The sequence below is a fragment of the Chiloscyllium plagiosum genome, unplaced genomic scaffold, assembly GCF_037043375.1.
Source record: "Chiloscyllium plagiosum isolate Xiang-an unplaced genomic scaffold, Cpla_swu_hap1 HiC_scaffold_3, whole genome shotgun sequence".
In the NCBI taxonomy this organism is placed as follows: domain Eukaryota; kingdom Metazoa; phylum Chordata; class Chondrichthyes; order Orectolobiformes; family Hemiscylliidae; genus Chiloscyllium; species Chiloscyllium plagiosum.
In genome coordinates, this window is record NW_028270141.1 from 140,384,306 (window position 1) to 140,403,410 (window position 19,105).

Genomic DNA, 19,105 nt, shown 5'->3' on the forward strand with positions numbered 1-19,105 from the left:
AGAGATAAATCGACTCATTAGTCACAGCCCTTTTATACAAGAACCCTTGCAGAGGTGCTGTCGAGGCTGGAACACAAGCGTTTTCAAGACTGAGAGAGACAGATTTTTAACCAGTAGTAGAATCTAGCGTTACGGAGTTGAGGGTTACCAGATCAGCCACAATCTCATTGAACAGTGGAGCAGTCTTGCTGGGCGAAAAGGTTTACTTCTCCACCTATATTTTATGGACCAGAATAGCATTTGCATGGTGTTGTGGATAAGGCTTCTGAACAGGTTGGGCGAGGGAAAGAATGTTGCCTTTTCCTGTCTCACAAAATTTCTGCTTCCACACTCCTCGCTCTGAGCTACCACTTTGCTTCTTCATCTGGTGAATTATAGCATTGTAATCCAACAAAGGTGAGAAAAAGTTATGCTTGTAACCACTTCCTAATTCCTGAGGCTGGCTTGCAGCTTTATAATGCATTACATATGTCACAAAATCCAAGCGCAGCTACTGCACAATAAATCTTATCAATGTAATTTTCCAATATTGTGCAATGTAAGCACCTTTTATGTGACCATCACTAGGCATTAAGAAAATGGACTCCCATGACAAATGCTGCAGGCATGGGGCTGTGCTTTTTCTCAAAATGTTGTACAGCATTTTTTATAAAATCCCATTAACAAAAGTGTAAAGTAGTGACAGACAGAGAGTAAAGTCGGTCTTCGCTTGCTTGGACTAGGATCCTATGGGTCTTCCTTGTAACAAAATCTGGCCTCTCTTAAATTGCCGTCCAGGAAGTCACTCCAGGATTGCTTTCTTTCACTGGAAGCTGTTCTTGTTGAAAATGGTCTGGTTTTGTTCCAGGTTCTTCTTTATGTCATATTTTCAAAGCTTGCTTTTTTTATCTTTTTAAAATGACACACAGTCACCAATGACCTGTCTTAATTTCAATGGTTTACTAGGATTCTGTGTCCTCTGTAACCAAACCGTAGTCTTACATATAACGCTGCTGAATTATAGTCAATGAATGAAGTGCACTGCAGATACCCCATGGGGAATTTATCCTGCTTGCTGCACTTTGTGCAGAGGGAGCTTTATAGCTGATTGGGCGATGAGATGGGGAAACTTCTCTAATTGCTTGTGCATGCAGTTTGCTTTGTAATGGTGCCTGTATTGCAACACTCCAGCTTTCTATCTTAATTGAAGAGAATTCTGTAATTAGGTTGCTGCTTTGAGCGTCATTCTTTTTAAGGCAATGTTTTGTTGTCATCTCTCTGTCTTGAGCCGCGCTCAGTCAGATGTGTATCGCTAATGTCTGGCTGTGGGAATCTGAGATCAGTTCCAGTGGGAAACATGACATTCTAGCCCTTGATTACACTCCCCCTGTGAAAGGAAAGCTCTTTCTACCAATGTCCGACTTGACATTTCCCAGCCTACTCTCAGGTATGCTGCCTATTCTTGAGCAGATCCTTTTTTAAAGTGTGATATGCTGCACATGCTTGTCCTTGATGTTTAACTCACTGAAACAGCCTTTAATTTTCTTGCCTTGTCGTCTTAACATTGCTTCAGTCGAGAAGCACGTCCTTATTTTTAATTTTGAGCTCCCTGTATTGGCTCTGCTTCCCACCAGTATGCTTCTGTTCTCACTTACCTGCATTAATGTACAGTTAATGCTTAAAGTGGAATAGTCCGCCATTTAGTGGAAATTAACTTGGCTTTGAAAAAACTAATTGAAGAGATTGAAATGTCTTATAGATTCTGGTTTTGTGCCCAGAGTGCAGATGGAAGAAACCTAAACTGAGTCTTCAATAGACACGTGGTGGACTGTAGGGATGGGCACCTCTCAAATTCGACTTTACTTTCTTTCCAAAGGCTTTTTTCTTCCCAGTTTCAAAGGAACGGCTTTCAAACTATTGCTTTTGAAATACTGGCTCCCAACAGCGTGGTGGTTTGACAGTGCATTGAGTCCCACTTGCATCTCTTAGTTGCCCCATTTTCAATGTCAGCCAGGCTGCCTGGAGAAGGTGTTAATTGCATAAAGGGTTCTGTGGGGAAGGAAGCAGATTTAAATATGAGGAGAAGGGTAGTTTCACACCCTGGTCTAGTGTCCAGGTGGTGTACAGCAGAGTCCTTGGGGCAGAGATCACCAGCTATCACTAGGGTTCGATGCAGTGAGGAACTATAACTAAATCAAAAGTACAGCAAAACCCCAAATGTATGCAGTCATCACTGCCCTGTTCCTGAACCTGATACTTGTGCTCTTCTAATGCAAGAGGGAAGAAGTTAATCATTGCCTTTACTTTGTACTATTGCATATTCGACTCCAGTTTAAGAAGAGCTATGACTTTATTCCTGACTTGAGCGGAAACAAAACAAAATTGAAAATCACGCATTTCAGTTGCAGAAAACTTGTTAAATTGCTGTCAGGCAAAACAGATACAGCACAAGAAAAAAGAGGTTAGATTAATAACACACTCAAACTTGCCAGTCTGCCTTCTCATAACACCAAGTGCACCTTGTTTAATGTGTTCACCACCCTATGTTTTGTTGCAATCACATAGATCCCACAAGAAATGACAAAATACAAATGTGTATTTTGTAAAGAAAGAAAATGGCCACACAAGGAAGGGTATTGTGAAAGGACGTTTTGACCACAGTTTCTAATGGTCTCTGCTATAAATAAGTCGGTAAAGAGAGTTGTGAATGTACACTTTTTCTGAATGAATGACTGACTGATCCTGGCAGTGGGCCAGAGTGAGCTGTCTGTACAGCTGCAGCAGGGACTAGAGAGGCTCCATCACTTTCTGCTTTGTCCAAGTGAATACTGCACAGATTCCATGTTCACTTCTGGCAATACCTGCTCCGCTTTGTGATAAATTTGGTAAAAGCTCCTCGTCTCTACATTGGATTCCCCAGTGGTTATATTCAGATGAGCTCAGGCAGGGTATTAACACCTGTGTTTCTGCTTTCTTGCAATTGTACTAACTGTATCCTGAAATGATCATTTCAGCAAGTCTGATGTTTAATTTTTAAAAAATTCTTGTGAAATGTCATTTTGCATTGGGATTTATATAGTGTTCTCTCTAACCCACAGGTTTTCAATCATACTTGTATGTGAAGCGATGTAAAATCCTGAATGGTGAGGATCACTTGGTAAGCAACAACCTCTTCTTGTACTACTGTCTGACTGTGCATATTGATGAGACAGTTATACCACTTTATTTTACCGTGGTGTGTAATATGACTGCATTTTCAGAGTTGTGACTCATTTCATTGTTTTTTTCCTCTGTGCAATCCAGAGTAAGGGATGTTCATTTTGGTGAATGGAACTGCTCTATTTGTTCAGGCCCCTCACTGTATTCCTATGGAGCAGTCTCTGGTCTGCTGGAGCTGCGGAATAGATCTCCTGTCCCCCTCCAGCTAATGTGCTGGTGTCTGTCTCAGGAGGGAACCTCCCATTTGCAGCAGTCTAGGATGTTGCTCGGTATTATCTCCTCTGCCTCTGAAGATGTCAGAAAAATCTGAAGGGCTGGACGCAGGCACGGCCATAGTGCCACTGGGTCTTTTACACCCACGTGAGCATTGGAGGGGTGAGTGAGCTTAATTCAACACTTCATCCAAAAGATGGCATCTCCAACAATGCAGCACTTGCACAGTGTTGGACCCAAATGTCGGCCTAGATTACGTGGATATTGGCTCTGACACTGTTTTCTATCAGCTGCCACTGGTTTGTATCAGGCTTTTATTTTTTACAGTGGAGTCCAGCGTTGGTAATGACAATGGAATCCAGCACTCGTCATGATCTGCTTTCTTTGTCTTTCATTGTGGTATGCTCCAAATCTGAAAATGTAGGCCTGACGTATTTGTGCCAGTGTATTTGTTTTAAATAGGCATGATTAAAGCTCTGGTAATTTGGTGACACACAAGCGTAAATTTGCAGAATGGTCTTCAGAGGGTGGAGAAGTGTCCTTCTGAACATTCTGTGCTTTCTCCCCATGAAAAGTGGTCGGCAAATTTTGTCGAAAGACATAAGAGCATAAGGACTCAGAACAGGAGTAGGCAATTCAGCCCGCTCTGCCATTTCATACAATCATGGTTGATCTCATCTTGGCCTCAACTCCACTTTCCTACCTGCTCTCCATAACCCTTCAACCCATTAGTAATTAAAAATCTGTCTATCTCCCATGATTGGAAGTTAGCAAATGTAAGAAAGGAGGGAGAGAGAAACCTGGGAATAACAAGTCAGTTAGCAGAGATCAATAGTAGGGAAAATGTTGGAATCTATTTATTAGGGATACAGTAATAGGGCATGGTGGATTAAGCAAGGTCAACAGTGATTTATAAAAGTGGGTTGATGGTGTAAATGTTGGGAGGATGTTTCCACAGTGTGGAGTCTACAGCTAGGGGAGCACGGTGCCAGAATTAGGGAGTTGCTCATTTAGTGCTGAGGAGAATTTTGGGAAGGTTGTGAATGTTCGGAATTGTCTCTACCAAAGGCATGTGGATATTCAATTGGCAAATATCTTCAAGACAGAGACTGATAAGGCATCAGGGCGTATATAAAGTTTCAGTCTGTGAGGAAGTTGAGAGTAGTGGGGTCAGTCAGCTGGTGGTGGAATGAGCTGGGGTGGTGGGGGAAGGTGGGGTTAACTGGTGCTAATTGTTATGTTCCTACAATGTGACACCACTCAATTTGCAACAGCACATTCAGCTACTGAGGCTACAACATCCCCCAATAATATTAAATTGATTATCAACTACCTAACTATCCCATGTTTATCTGCAGCTTTTCCAGCACTGTCACACTATGGGAAAGACCAAACCTAAATCACTTACCAGCTCATTCTTTAAGTAAAACTACTACATGTTCCTTTCCAACTTTGTTGGTGAAATATATGCCAGTTTGAGCACAGCTGCCTTCTAAGATGTTGACTGGGGTTCAATTCCTGGCTACCTAGGTTCAACTGCTCATTATATAGATGCTGGGGTACAGTGACAGCATCCTGAATATCTGGGTTCAAGTCTCACCTGCTCTAGTATAGTCAAATGGGTTGGTTGGAAATATGTCCTAATCTCTCTCTTTGCCCATTACACATACACCCCTGTGGGTCTGGAGTCACTTGTAGACTAGACCAGGTAAGGATGGCTAAAAGACATTAGTAGATCAGATGGGTGTTTTCAACAATTATTACATTGTTGCCATTTTCATTCCAGATTTTATTGAATTACCATTTCATCATCTGCCATTGTGGGATTTGATCCCAGAGCCTGGGATTCTGGATTACTAATCCAATAACATTACCCTACGCCACCACCTTCTTGCCTTTACTAGTTACCTGTCTCACGTATAGAGTGTCACGAGATTTTGTTTATTCAACTGGTTGACTTGACTTCGCACAGAATGCTTGGCACTTCATCACTGGTTGTAATGTGATCAGATCCACTTTAGTTCAATGTTGTATCATGCAAACTTTTTAGTGCCTGTAATGGCCAATTCTGTCCAATAAAGTATGAATTGCTGTCATTTGTTCTCCAAAAGGGAAAGGCATTGCTTCCTGCTTAGCCAGTGTGACTGGTTTGGAAGCACTGAAACATAAAGTGTCAAGCAGAACATAACTCTCTGGAAACATTCAAGCAAGTTGAACAAAGAGAATTCATTTGATCCTGTTGATTTCACCAAATACTTGATGCATGTAAGAAATGGAAAATCCCAATTTCTATCTCACATTTAAAATTTTTAGTAAATTTTTGTTTTGTATTGAAGTCATTTATAAATGCTGGTTTAAGTCCGTTTCTCTTCTGCTTAGGGAAATGAATTGGCAATGTGCTACAAACTGAAATGTATGTGTAAGTAACTTGGCAGGATATTCAACCTCGGTATTTAATGTTGCTTTCCCCTGCCATTTGCATAGCGATGATTTTTAAGAGTAGATTCTTGTGTTTATTTTTTGAATTGGAACGGAGGTTGAATGAGTACCTTTTAGATTAGATTACTTACAGAGTGGAAATAGGCCCTTCGGCCCAACAAGTCCACACCGACCCGCCGAAGCGTAACCCACCCATACCCCTACATTTACCCCTTACCTACGGGCAATTTAGCAAGGCCAATTCACCTGACCTGCACATCTTTTGGACTGTGGGAGGAAACCGGAGCACCCGGAGGAAACCCACACAGACACGGGGAGAACGTGCAAACTCCACACAGTCAGTCGCCTGAGGCGGGAATTGAACCCAGGTCTCTGGTGCTGTGAGGCAGCAGTGCTAACCACTGTGCCACCATGCCGCCCACTATGTTTTTCTCACCCAAAACATAGTCTGCCCTGGACATTATTAAATTTGACTTATTACTAGTTCAATGAGAAAAAAAGGATTTTGAAATGTGGATTGGAAGTCCCCCATCAAAAAGACCATTTAAATAATCCTACATGAGAAAAACCAGATTAAAGGAACTAAATGTTTCTTAATTAGAGAGAGGATTAAGGCAAGCAGGATTCAGATATAATCTGGTCATCTATTTCAATAGGCAACATGAGTTCAAACTCAACAGCCATTAAGAGACTAGAAGACTTTGTTCCTGTTGTGGAGAAGGGGATACTTACTGAATGTGTGTCTGTTGGTAACTAGCTTGAAGGTTACAGCGACATATTTGGAGTAGGCTAGTTCCTCTACTAGAAGAATCACAGATGAGATTCTTCAAGCTGCTGTGGGTGATTTAAGTTGTAAGGTTGAATTCACACTAGAATTTGAATTGATTATTGTTTGTGTGACAGGATGCAGTGTTTGAGATTGCTCACATTGAGAGGTGTGATCTATGGTTTACTAGTTAGCTCAGCTTGCACGATTTTACAATGCAACTGTTGCGCATCATTATCCCCTTCCACTCAGCACTCACTCGCCGACTACATTCCCCAGGAGATCCACGGACTAACCGAGAGGGAAAACTCTGGGGAAGTACATCTCCATTGCCCGACAGTGGATCTGATTCCAAATTCCTGAATGAAATTCCAAACTCAATCTGCCTCAATCTGGCCTATCAGGTTGCGCCAATTGTACAAGTCCATCCAGCTCCTTTGATGCTTTCCCAGCTTGAAACCTGGGAGGATGGCGGGTTGGTTTTGGAACAGAGGAGTAGACAGTACTGTTCTTGCTGTAGAAGGAAGAGGCCCAATCGAGATGGGATTTGCTATTCCTGAGCTTCCGAGACGTGTATGACTACTGGGAAGTAGAATGGGACGTGAGCATACCAGGCCAGTTCACCTTTGGGGAAAATTCCTCTTCAAATTAGATACGAGGCTACGTTGAAAGGGGAGGCCGAGCAGGGTTGGTTGGCAATAAAGATGGGCAAACAATTTGAATAAACTGATGAGCTAAACTGTGAGTGGTGCTGGAACGAGAGGCAGAGGTATTTGTGGAAGTGAGTGCTCATTGTAAAGAGAAACCTGCAACTGGTTTTGCAAAGGAGGGAGCTGCCTCAGCTCAACACTGTCACATTGCTGTCTGTCAGAATTAAAGACTTGGCTCGACCTTGTGCGAAGATGGAAGTTCTACCAGTGAAATCATGAAAAGCCGACTGAGTGTCTCTGAGGAGGATGAGGTAATTGAAGCTAAAACCAAGTAAACTAATGAGAAAATCAGCAGCAATTAGTGATGTTGTTACTGGTAGAGACAGAGTCAGGAATTCACTTAATCAATTAATGCAGCTCATCCATCTGCCCTGTGCTACTTCTGAGATCCAGTGAATCGGTCTGTAATGTTGAGGAGACTATGTGGAAGTCTTTTATGGACAAGAAGGTCTTGAAGGAATTTGGATAAGCAAACCTAGAACGTAAAGGAGACAAGGTCATATGGTCATTGATCATAGTTTCATTGAAATATTCATCTTAGAGGGAGGCCATTTGGCCAGTTGTATAAGGGCCACTGAGAAAGGAATAATCTTGCGCAATCCCATGTGTGGGCTCATGGTCTATAGCCCTGTAGGTTATCACAGTTCAAGTATATGTCCATAGATGTTGCTGCCTTCACCACCACCTTCATGCAGTGAAGTCCAGAATCTAACTCTGTCCAGGTGGGAAAAAATGTCTTCTCAATTCTCCTATTATCCTTTGACCAATTCCTCGGAATATCTGACCTTGCTGGTTTTAACCTCTCCGTGGTAATGGAAATAGGTCGTTCCTTTCCACACTGCCTTGGCCCCTTCAGAATTTTATACAACTCAATGGAATCACTCCTCAAATATTTCTGCTCCAAAGAAAAGCGCTTCAGCCTATCTAGTCTTTCCTCACTGTCGGAATGGATCATCTCTGGTGTAGATCTGTTTGTTGGCCGATGGATCACATCTTTCTTATAATCAAGTGAGCAGAATGTACACAACACATGAGAGCTGTGGTACAACTAGTGTTTTATCCATTCCCAGCATAGATTCCCTCCTCTTCTATTTACAACTTGGAAAATGGGGGGGAGGAATCCGTGCCCTGCCACCATCAGCGACCTGTGGGATGCACTCTGAGGTCCATTGGCCCTCTCCACCTCACAGTGTCCTAACATTTGTGGGTTTGTTTGCATTGTTTGTCCTCATCAAACACCCCACCCTACAGCCCTCAAGATTGAATTCTAGCACTTTTTTAAAAAAAAAAAGTCATTCATTTTAATCCGTATGTAGGCAATACTAGCTATCCCAGCATTTACTGACCATCCCTAGGGTAAGTTAGGAGACACCCCCATTGCTGTGGACCTGCAGACCAGGTAAGGACAGCAGATTCCCTTCCCTAATGTGTATTAATGAACCAGATGGATTTTTAAAAATACAATGGACAGTGACTGTGTGGCTGACATTAGGCCAGCTCATTATTCCAGATTCTTCTCTTGAATTCACATTCCACCATCTGCCATAGTGAGATTCGAACCCATGGCCTGCAATTCTAGACTCTTTGACTAATACATTCCCACTACCAGTTTTCCTCTCTGCAGTCTGCAGTTTTCTTCCTCACCAGCAGATACTGTCCAATTTTAATATCACCTGCAAACTACTTAATCATGTAAACAGCTTTTTAAGTTTAAATCATTGACATATTACCTCAAAAGCAAGGGTCTCAATGTTGAGCCTTACTGGACTCCTTAGGATGTCTGCGATGGCTGAGTTGGTATCCTTGCCTGACTCAGAAAGTTGTGGGTTCAAATCCCAGATCTTGATTGATACTCCAGTCAGGATGGAAGGAGTGCTGCTCTGTCCAAGGTGCTGACTATTCAGGGCCTGTCTATCCCCTCTATCTAAAAGTTATGTGGCAATATTTTGAAAAGTATTAGGCGAACGTGTCCTGGCTGATGTTAATCCCTCAGGCAACATGGCAGACTATCTGGTCATTACCTCCCTGCTGTTTGTGTGGGTTTTGCTGGGCACAATCTGGAAGTCCTGTTTCCTAATTACACCTGTGAGTACACTTCAAAACCACTACACTGGCTGCTTTAAGATGACCAGAGGTTGCAAAAGGCACAATACAAACTTTTCTCTTTCAGTAACAAAAACACAGCCACTTCTATTTCCTGCACCTCAGCCAGTTTGGGACTCCCTTTCCTGATCTGTTTGCCATGTGGAATCATGCGGAATCTAGGTCGACTACATGAAACACACCACTTTCATTGAGCCTCCTCATGACCCCTTCAAAATGAGAATCAAGTGAGTGACATGGCGTGTTCAAGGACTGTATTTCAATTGTGGTGAGGTCTTGTTCCAAACCATATAGTGCTCGACATGGAACCCTATTTGTGCCAAATGACTGGTTATTCTATAATGATGAGGTCCATACCTTGATTACCTATTGTAGTCTTCTCAGTATTTACTCATTAGCTTGTGGCTTTTGGTCTAATTAAAGCTTTCAAGTTAAATTTTACACATTAAATAACTTTTTTGTATCTGTCATGTCAGGATTTGCTTCATTATCAAACTTAGTGTTTAGGTCCTCCATGTGCACAGGTACAAGTTGATCAATGTTAAATCTAAACCTTTAGTTAGGCCTTTTTCTTAAACTTGACAATTTTCCCCTAATGAAAGGTAGCGTGCAGATCTATTTTCCAATGTTTTCACTTTGTTGCGATAAGAGTTTTTAATTAATTCAGCATGGCATCTGAACTAACACTGCTGTAATATAATTCTTGGGTGAAATTCATTGTTCATTAATGAAGGTAAGACCAATATTTCTCTATATTGTAGTTCCTTCAGAAACCCGCATATACCCATGGTATAAGAGGACATGTGTCTTTTTGGTTACAACTGTTTCCACTCTCTGTGTGCATGTTCAGTATGTTCCCTCATCACCCCGAATCTTTAGTCCAACATGTGTGTTTGTTGTCGTTCTGTGTAGGTACCTTGGGACCTTTACCGTTTTAGAAGGTAAACATTTGGGGGAAGAAAAGGAGGCACATCCATGTGCTGTAAGATTTTGTATTTTTGTTGCTGCTGCCTCTGTAATGAATGATGTTGGATCTCTTTCACTTGCCCTGAAGAATCTGAATAGAAATATTGAGTAGTCATTGGCCTGCCAAGATGATGTCATAGGCTATTTGGAGTTGCAGCTGAAAACCCAGACAAACCTGGCAGGGTCAGCGATGTGGAGAGTCTATCAAATCAAGTATTCCATTGCATTACTCACCTGGTAACTATTAGGCTCTGAAAGGGTTAATGCTGAATGGTGCATTAAGCACCACCCAGTGCGGTGGTGATGTATGGACTGTGGCTCTGGATATTGAAGGAGGTGGACCTACCATCGAGATGGTTTCCTTTGTCTTGGTAACAATATCTATCATACCAACCTAATGTACATCTGATTACTACATTGTAATAATAAATCATTTCTTGTTTAAGAGAGGAATTTCTTCTTGTTAAAATACCTGGTGCTTTTCCACAACTGCACATAACCTTCCAGTTGCTAAGTTCAAAGGAAAATAGTGGCACCAAATCTACCTGATGGTATCCAATAGTCCAGATAGCTCAGCCAACATAGTGAGTGGTAGCGGGAATTCATCAGAACAGTAGATGGTTAAATGGATAGTCCAGTCTGGTCAATGGGCAGCAGGAAATGCAAACAAGGCGAGATCAAACTGGAAATCCTTTGAGACCGTTGCAAGTAGGTTGGGAGGCTGGAGTCCTCACTTTTGCCTGGGAGGCTGGAGAGGTTTAGCCCCACTCCAACAGATGTGAAGGGTTGAGGACGGCTTAAGGACATAGCCTGTGATGGGTTCAGTGGGGGAGAGGCCAGTGATTTGTGGAGGGGAATGTGTGTGCAGTGGATTGAGGAGAGTAGCATCTGGTGATGGGGCTTGTGAGGAGAGGTCCAAACCTTCAATAATAATAATAGAAAGTGCTGGAGGAACTCAACAGGTCGAGCAGCATCAAGGGACAGAGAAGCAGTGTTTCTAGTCCAAAGGCTCTTTTTTGGAAACTGCTAATCTCTGCTTCTCCTGATCAGCCAGGAGGTGTGAAAACACTGCTTACCTGGAGCAGCCAACCTTGCCCTCCTTGAGCTGTCTGAATTCCTGAGCCCCAGTAAATATTTAATGTGCTTCTTGAGTTCCCAGCTCTAAGCAGTCTCAGACCTCTTGATGGTGACACAATTGGCTACTCTTTCAGAATGAGAAGCGTGTACATGGCTGTTGAGGGAATTTTATCTTTAGCCTCCGCCCACACTCCCTGACCTGATCTGACCCTCCCCCAGCGAATGTCAGTTTCTTCTTTCGCGTTTGCCATCTGAGCTGCCAATCCCTAACAACTTTTCTATTTTAATTTGTAGCTTCCATGTGTGGCTTATAACAGGAGTTTTACTGCCTCTCAAACATCTGCTTTGCAATAATGAGCACATAACTGCACATATATGGGGTTAAAAATGAAGTGTCCGCTGCTGATGTTACTTCGGAGATTCTTGAATAGAAGCTGACATATTCAGCTGAAGGCTGTAAATCATCTGACTGCTTTTTCTGTTGAATTACAAATAGCACAGGGCATTGTGCACTCTGTACAAACTGGGATCAAACAGTGTCTGTGTGTCTCTGTGCGTGTGTGCGCGCGCGTGTGTGTGTGTGTGTTGGAGCCATCCACGTGACTGACTAAATTACACACAACCATTTGCGTTGGACTGAACCCGAGGGAATCGTGTGACTCCTGGGAACAAGCTCGTGCAGATAGTTTGACCTGATTTGTGACCTCACTGTAATTAAGATGCTTCCCAGAAAGCAGCCAAATTTTTATAGATTGGATGGACATTAGGAGAAACAAAACATTTTGAGCTTGTTGTGTCCTGCCCACTCTTATTTAAAGACTCAAGCATTGGACCAGCATTTGCAAACATTTTATTGTTGGGAGGTCATGTTGCGGCTGTACAGGTCATTGGTTAGGCCACTGTTGGAATGTTGCAATTCTGGTCTCCTTCCCATCGGAAAGATGTTGTGAAACTTGAAAGGGTTCAGAAAAGATTTACAAGGATGTTGCCAGGATCGGAGGATTTGGGCTGTGGGGAGAGGCTGAACAGGCTGGGGCTGTTTTCCCTGGAGCGTCGGAGGCTGAGGGGTGACCTTCTAGAGGTTTACAAAATTATGAGGGGCATGGATAGGGTAAATAGGCAAAGTCTTTTCCCTGGGGTGGGGGAGTCCAGAACAAGTGGGCACAGGTTGAGGGTGAGAGGGGAAAGATATAAAAGGGATACAAGGGGAAACTTTTTCACTCAGAGGATGGTGTGTATATGGAATGAGCTGCCAGAGGAAGTGGTGGAGGCTGGTACAATTTCAGTATTTAAAAAGCATCTGGATGGGTCTATGAACAAGAAGAGTTTAGAGGAATACGGGCCAACTGCTGGCAAATGGGACTAGATTAGATTAGGATGTCTGGTCGGCATGGACGAGTTGGACCGAAGGGTCTGTTTCCATGCTGTACATCTCTATGACTCTATTTAATTTCTGATGTGTTGTTTGTTTTAAAAAAAAAATTATTTGCTCCAGAAATTATCGTGATCTCTTTTTTTCATGATTTGTTGACCTCGATAGCATTGTTGATCATATCCCATGCAGGGTTGCTGACAAGTCAGGGCACTCCCAACTTCTCTGGCTGGATTGTAGCGAAGATTAGAGGGTGAGGTTCTGTCCATAATTGCTAACGCTGTCTCATGGTGCTGGTTATACCAGCTGCTGGGCAATGGTCCTCCAGTCACATAGCCAAATGGTGCTTTTCCAAGTGTGACCTTAGCCAGTAAGTGTCAGTAAGATTATCAAAATTGGAGACACTGCCTTGCTGGCTGTGATGGCGGAGATTATCCAACATGGTGGAGTGAGGATTCACCCGAAAACTATTGCAGTTTGGCTGACTGGGTCCCACGCTGAGTATACATGCTGAGTTAGCAGAGAGAAATGGGATTATCCTCCATTGGTCTTGATTTTGAGATTAGCAGAAACTTTACTGTTTAGAAACAGGATCCTTTCCTGGATTTTACCTTTAAAGAGACACCTTCTAGTGGTGGGAATGGTGTTTCATCTAACCATAAATTATGGGATTGCCAGCTATTTTTGTTTGTATTTGATTAGTGGGTGGCACGGTGGCACAGTGGTTAGCACTGCTGCCTCACAGCGCCAGAGACCTGGGTTCAATTCCCGCACTCGGGTGACTCTCTGTGTGGAGTTTGCACATTCTCCTCGTGTCTGTGTGGGTTTCCTCCCACAATCCAAAAATGTGCAGGTTAGGTGACTTGGCTACACTAAATTGCCTGTAGTGTTAGGTGTAGGGGAATGGGTCTGGGTGGGTTGCAGATCAGTGTGGACTTGTTGGGCCAAAGGGCCTGTTTCCACACTGTGTAAGTAACCTAATCTAATTTGAGGGGGAGTCAGTAATTGAACACGTTGGGTGATCTGTTTGGTTCGTTTTAATTCTCTCATGTTTTTAGGAGCCCTTATAAAAATGTTAATGGATATTATGCTGACAAATCCAAAGCAGCTGTTTCCATAAACTGGCTACAGGCCTGTTGTACACTGAGACATGTTTCAGTGTCTGCTCTTGCTGCCAGGTCCTTCAAGTATTTTCTGATTACATTTCCTAAACCAGTGACTGACTGGGGGAACGGTCTTGCTTTTTTTCTCCAGAAACAACGAGAACACAAGTTTATGTGGAATGCGGGGCTCCCGATCATGGCTGGCCGTAAACATAAAGGCTTCATTAAGTGCCTTCTTGCTTCCATATGCTCAGATCTCACTCTATTGCTATTGGCCACTCAACACGATCCCAACCACCGCTGCCTCAGGCTAGTTCACAGGCTGTGAGATGGTTAATCACCCACTTGGATGAGCCCAGCCACCCTTTTATTTGTGACTTAATATTTTCAGAATGAACAAATGAAAATTCACAATGTTTGTTTGTTCTCTTTAAAATTCAAGTTTGCTTGAATTTACTCCGACAGTGTAATGCTTCACATTTTTCCATGCAAGCTCATACAATCAACCTTTAACAATCATCATAATTTTTCACATCCCCAACAGGTGGCATTACCTCATCGTAATAGTCACTTATTTCCTAAGTTATAGGATCATTAAACAAACCCATAGCACAGAGGAGGTCATTTGTCCCATCATGCCTCTGTTGACTCTTTTTAAAGGAGCAGATGTGCCTTGTACCACATCCTACTTCTTTGTCCACAGGTATACAATCCTCATTGTCTGGTATCTGTAAGACCACAGGAGCACGCATAGACCTCTCAGCCCATCGAGACTGCTCCACCTTTCAACGAAATTGTTGCTGGTCTGTTCATCCTCAACTCCACTTTCCTGCCTTTTTTCCATAACTCATGGTTCTTTTACTGATTAAAAATGTCGATCTCAGCCTTGAACTCACTTAAGGATCTAGCCTCAGCAGCTCTCTGCAGAAAAAAATTCCACAGATTTATTGCTCTCTGAGAAAAGAAATTCCCCCTGATCTCTGTCTTAAGTGAGTGACCCCTTACTCTGAGATTATTCCATCTGGTCCTAGACTCTATCCAATAACTTCTCCCCATCTACTCTGTGAAGTTCCCCAAAAGTCTTGGTACGTTTCAATAAGGGCTTCTCTCAGGCTCCTAATTTCCAATGGGGACAGGTCCAACCTATTCAATCTCTCCTCATAAGAAAATGCCTCCATATCTGGAGTCAATCCAGTGAACCTTCTCTGGACTGTCTTCAATCCCAATACAGTTTTCCTTAAATAAGGAGACCATTTAGCTGTGGTTTGACTAGTGTTTAGCAAGTCCTCCCTCTCATTTATATTCCATTCCCCCTGAAATATAGATCAATAGTTTAATTGCCTTCTCTATTACCCACTGAAATTGAATGCTAGCGTTTTGAGAATTACGCAAATCTCTCTCTGCTGTAGCCTTCTGCACTGATTCTCCACTTAAATAACATTGAGCTGTTTGATTCTTTAAGCCAGAATGCATGACCTCACAGTCTTTCCCTAACTCTCTATTCTATGTTTGCCAACTCATTTAATCTGTCTATATCACCTTGCATCCTCATCATTTGCCTTCTCAATAATTTTTGCGCCATCTACAAAAGTGGTACTTTCCTCATTCAAGTCCCGAATATATGTTGTAAATAATTGTAGCCCCGACGTTGATCCCCATGGCACTGCGCTATAGCCATATGTGCAGTACTTTAGCGAACGTCTTTTAAAAATCCAAATCTGTTACATCTACTGCTTCCCCTTTATCTACGTGATTGCTATCTCCTCATAGGACTGTACCAAATCTGTCAGACATTGTTTCCCTTTCATGGAGCCATATTGACTCTGCACACTTTTATTATGTATTTCTAAGTGCTCTGTACTACAGTCTTCTTAATAGACTCTAACATTTTCCCGATGAGAGGTATTAAGCTAAGTGGTCTTTAATTACTTGTTTTTGTCTCCCTCACTTTTTAAATAAAGGTGGGTGGGACTTTTCCTGAATCTAAGGATTCTTGGAAGAGTATTACCAGTGCATCCATTATTTCTGCAACTACTAACTTTAAAATCCTTCTTCTAAATGTTTCTTTTAACATAACAACTTGAAAGTTCCCCTCCAAGTGACACACAAATCCTGACTTGGAAATATATCACTGCACATTCACTGCTACTGAGTCGAAATCCTGGAATTCCCTCCCTAAAGGCATTGTGGGTCTACCTACAGCACATAGGCTGCAGCGATTCAAGATGGCAGCTCACTCCCACCTTCTCAAGGGCAACTAGGGACAGGCAATAAATGCTGGCAAAGCCAGCAACTCCCATATCCCGTAAATTACTTTTCCAACACGTGACCTCTTGCATTTATGGTCTATTTCTCTACTAGCAAACACAAATAAACCATTTTTTTTTGTCCACCTTATCAACTCACCTCAGCACCATTTGAAGGGTTTGTGTGTTCAGGCTCATCTGTATTTTTCAACATTCTGCTGCTAATAGTGTGTAATACTCAGAAAATGTCAGAACACTTATCAGAATCTGGAGAGAGAATTCTGGATCTGACGCGTTAACTCTGCTTCACTGTCCACAGGTTGAATATTGTGATGAGTATTTGCAGCAATTTTCTGCTTGTTTTTCAAACCTCCAGCAATGGCGGTATATTGTTCTTATGCCATTCATTGTTCTTTCTGTATTAATCCCCTTAAAGTGTATCGCCTCACACTTCTCTGCATGAACTCTGCTGTGCTTCTGCTCTGTGCACCGTTCTTCCCTGAGACCCAGAACTATTTGCATTGACACATTCAATTTTATCAAGTTTTGTATGATCTACAAACTTTATCACACAGTTGCATTTCAGATGTAATGGTTTATGAGCAGCTCCAGTCCAAATGGGGAATAGTTCTCCCAAGATAACTCTGCTGCTCCTTGCTCTTTATCATGTGCTGCTCTGCAAATGTCCTTGGTTCCATGTGCCATTATCTCGCAAAAGATGTGTGGAAGGATTACACGCTAAATCCTTTAAAGTTTTTAGAAGGAATTAATTCATTGGATGTGGGCATCACTGACTTTACCAGCATTTATTGTCCATCTCTGATTACCCAAAGGACAGTTAAGTGTCAACCATGTGTAGACTAGACTGGACAAGGATGACAAATTTCCTTCCTGAATGATGTTAATGAGCTGGGTGGGTTTACATGATCAGCTCTAGGCTAGTGTTTTGCTCCCCAACCTTCTTTTATTTACTTCACATTTCACCATCAGTCGCTGTGAGATTACCCTGGGGTTCTGGCTTCCTGATCCAATGGCATTACAATGAGGCCATTGCGTCCCTTCAATGGTGTGGTGTGAATTTGTGGTAATCTGACTGGGAGGTTGTAAACTGGGATTCAGATGTTAGAAACTGAGGAATTTCAGCATTTACTGAGAGTAATCCCTCCAACAGATTCTGAATTATTTGGATTGATCTCCTGTCCAGGACATGTTTGAAGTTGACAGCAAAGACCACTTTGCCTCAAGTGATCCCATAGTGCTTCAGGAAACAGAAGAGCTGGGCTGATTAAAATGAAGTCAGTTTGAGGCTTGGAGATTGACAGGGAACAGAATTAGTTTTTGCTTTTCTTTCCAGTTATGCAATGGTATTTCTGTTCCAAGACATCACATGCCAAGAATATTTTGATGAAATCACACATGGACTGGATGTTATTGCGAACATGTGTCAAGCCTGGCTGGTGTTTAGGATTAGTCCTCATCCTGAGCCTTACTTTAATGTTGGCTGCAAGGAGTCATTTTTCTTGTGCTCCATTGTGATTGTTTCATTCTGTATTTAACTGAAAAATGTCCGATGAATGTTGGTCACCTGACTGTTTCAGTTCTAGGCTCTCTTTGCATGGTCTCAAATCTTCATGTCAAAAAGGGAAGTGTGGTTAAGAGCATTAGGGTCAGCCTGCCAGCAGAAGCCCACCGGAAATGCAACATCTTATATTCATTAAGAAGCTTAAATTAGATTTTCAAAATTGGAATTTGTTCCTCGGGAGTTGAAACTTTTATCCAGATGGCGAAATGTTTTTTTGAGAAGAACCCATTTGCCAGTCAGGTGGGGATGTGTGTACCAAAATAAATTTGACTGTAGAACTCATGATTTCCACAGTCTATGTTCTTCTCAACTCTTCCTTGTGTAGGTCTTTAATTGTGCTGAAAGAAATTTTCAATGATAAACTGGGACCTTTCTGAAACATGTTACTATACAGTTTGTTTTTAAATTGTGTATCTAAAAAAAAATTCTCATGTTATTTCCTTAATAAGATATAAAGATACCATGTCAATGTCACAGATTATTAAACTGAATATTCAGGATTTCCATTCCTTTGTTCATGAAACACCGGCAGTAAGTTTGACGGGAGAAAATGAAGAATAATTAACCAACTTCCTGCTATACGTTTACCCTGTTCCAATAAAATCGATGGACCGCAGTTGGTATGGTTCCTACAAATGTGCCAGTTAATAGAGCCATTGTTTGCTTCAGAGAACCATCTCTGTGCATTGCACAATTCTTCCTGCCCAATAAATAATGGGGAAATGTGAGTGATGGGGTCAAGAAGCATCCTGTTTTATTCAGGCACCTTGAAATTTGTATGATCCGAGTTTCGTTAAACATAGTTCCCGGTTACTGCACGATTACTAAGTTACTAATATAACTGGATGTTGCTGATAGTGCAGACCCAACAAGAGGAAAATGAATTCACAGCCTCACTTTTATTATAAGTCAGGTGTCATGATACCTGCTCCATTGTGATTGCACCATTAGCCTGGTTAGATATGGGGAGAGAGTTGAGAAAGCTAGATATTATGAACATGTTACATGGAGTTAACGTAGGCTGTGAATTCACATACCTTTTTTTTAATTTTTTTTGGTATCCTGTCACCAAGCCACCCCTTATTTACATGGCACAGTACTGTGCCCAATCAATTCACACATTTTATCCATCTTAGACTTCATTATTCTGCCTGGCTGACCTTAATGCTCATAACCACACTTTGTTTTTTGACATGACAATTGGTCGCTCTCAAAATAAACATATTAAGTTGATACAGCTTAAAGAAGAAGTGACCTTGATTCAGCATTCTCTGTGTATTAGCCAGGAGTAAAGTGGGAGCAAAAGGTGATTCCCAAATTAATGGATAGT

At 42.1% G+C, this 19,105-nt stretch overlaps 1 protein-coding gene across 6 annotated transcripts in view; it reads left to right on the top strand.

Annotated features, from left to right (window-relative positions):
- Window positions 1–19,105, top strand: part of LOC122548458 (tyrosine-protein kinase Fyn) — a 336,794-nt gene that overhangs the window by 102,286 nt on the left and 215,403 nt on the right. For all 6 annotated transcript variants that reach the window (XM_043687161.2, XM_087983880.1, XM_043687155.2 and 3 more), the window contains one exon: window positions 3,078–3,136. The gene's annotated coding sequence lies outside the window, so the exon portion shown is untranslated. The remainder of the gene's footprint in view (window positions 1–3,077; window positions 3,137–19,105) is intronic.